This window comes from Ailuropoda melanoleuca, unplaced genomic scaffold (genome assembly GCF_002007445.2).
Source record: "Ailuropoda melanoleuca isolate Jingjing unplaced genomic scaffold, ASM200744v2 unplaced-scaffold5011, whole genome shotgun sequence".
Lineage (NCBI taxonomy): Eukaryota > Metazoa > Chordata > Mammalia > Carnivora > Ursidae > Ailuropoda > Ailuropoda melanoleuca.
In genome coordinates this window covers 1-2,119 of record NW_023222849.1, presented here as the reverse complement: position 1 = coordinate 2,119, position 2,119 = coordinate 1, and the positions used below count along the sequence as shown (strand labels likewise).

Here is a 2,119-nt window from a genome sequence, read left to right as displayed (position 1 = left end):
AGCGGGACCACTAGTGTTGGTCTTACTCGTCTCTCCCACCTGTGTCCTTCAGGTGCCTGAGCTCACTGCGGTCACGGTCTTGGTTAATGAGTGAATTCCTCCCCACCAAGGCCGTGGACGATGCGAGAAATACGATCTCTCCTATTCCCTCTTCACAAACACAGCCCTTGTGGAACCTGGAGTGTGTTAATGTACGTATTGGGGTGCAGATTATTTCCACATTATTCCTTGACTTCCATAACCTTCACAGAGATGGTGGATGACAGGACTAAATTCAGAGCCGTGGGTGCCTCCTGGATGCACTTAGAAGGCTTATTCAATTGGTGAAATCTTCCCATCCCCTGGAAACAGGATTTTGATTAAGGAGAGAAGAAAGTCCTGCCCTGCTGTGATTCCGTCCTGCGCGGCTGTTCTGTGGAACAGTAGCCGTTTAACTCCATCTGTCTTCTCACCCACCTAAGTGCATGCCACCACCCCATGGAAGATTCGATGGACATGGACATGATCTCCCTGAGGCCCCAGAACTACCTTTTCGGTTGTGAACTAAAGGCTGACAAGGATTATCACTTCGAGGTGGATAATGATGAAAATGAGCCACAGTTATCTTTGAGAACGGTCAGTTTAGGGGCTGGTGCAAAGGAAGAATTGCACGTTGTTTAAGCAGAGGCAGTGAATGAAGAAGGCAGTCCGACTAAAGTACACTGGCGACTGTGAAAATGTCCGTTCAGGGGCCCTGGGTGGCGCAGTCGTTAAGCGTCTGCCTTCGGCTCAGGGAGTGATCCCAGCGTTCTAGGATCGAGTCCCACATCAGGCTCCTCCACTAGGAGCCTGCTTCTTCCTCTCCTACTCCCCCTGCTTGTGTTCCCTCTCTCGCTGGCTGTCTCTGTCAAATAATAAAATCTTAAAACAAAAATGTCTGTTCAGCCAACGGTTTCTCTTGGGGGCTTTGAGGTAACACCACGTGTGGTCTTCCGGCTGAAATGTGGTTCAGGGTCTGTGCGTATCAGTGGACAGCACTCAGTAGCTGTGGAGGAAGACGCGAAACTCCTTAGTATGTCTGGAAACCGTTCTGCCCTGCAAGTGGTAGCAGGTTCCACAGAAAAAGGAAAACTTGCTGCTGCTGCTGACGACGACGAGGAGGACGCTGAACAAAAGTCTCCAGTAAAGCAAATATATGAGATACTCCAGCCAAAAATGTGCAAAAATCAACCCAGATTGGAAAAGACTCAAAACCATCAACCCCGAGAACAAAAGGTCAGGAATCTTTCAAAAAACAGGAAAAGACTCCCAAAACACTGAAAGGACCTAGTTCTGTAAAAGACATTAAAGCAAAAAAGCAAGCAAGTCTAGAAAAAGGTGATTCTCTTCCCAAAGTGGAAGCGAAGTTCATCAATTATGTGCATAATTGCTTCCAGGGGCGACTGGGTGGCGCAGTCCTTAAGCGTCTGCCTTCGGCTCAGGGCGTGATCCTGGTGTTCTGGGATCGAGTCCCACATCGGGCTCCTCCGCTGGGAGCCTGCTTCTTCTTCTCCCACTCCCCCTGCTTGTGTTCCCTCTCTCACTGGCTGTCTCTCTGTCACATAAATAAAATAAAATCTTAAAAAAAAGAATTGCTTCCAGATTACTGACCAAGAGGCGATTCAAGTTCTCTGGCAGTGCAGGAAGTCTCTTTAAGAAAACAGTTTAAACAGTTTGTTAAAATTTTCCATCTTATTTCATTTCTGTAACAGTTGATATCTGGCTGTCCTTTTCTAATGCAGAGTGAGAACTTTCCCTATCGAGTCTGATAAATGTTGTCCAGGTTCCATTGCCAAGAATGTGTTGTCCAAGATGCCTGTTTAGTTTTTAAAGATGGAACTCCACCCTTTGCTCTGTTTTAAGTATGTATGGAATGTGACGATAGGACATAGTAATAGTTGTGGGGAGACAAAAATATACATGTGAAATAAACTCAGTATTTTAATAAAGTAAAAAAAAAAAGGAGAGAGGAAAGTCCTTGCTCACCTGCATATCACACGGTATTTCATGGACTGAAGTACACTGCAGATGAGTGGACCAGAGGGACATCCCTGGGACGTGCGTGCCATGTGCTCCGTGTGTGACTGCCCTTGAGAAGCTC

The 2,119-nt window shown here is 46.8% G+C and overlaps 1 pseudogene; it reads left to right on the top strand.

Annotated features, from left to right (window-relative positions):
- The first annotated feature begins 477 nt into the window (after positions 1-477).
- Positions 478-1,752, top strand: LOC109488720 (annotated as a pseudogene).
- The last annotated feature ends 367 nt before the right edge of the window (positions 1,753-2,119 follow it).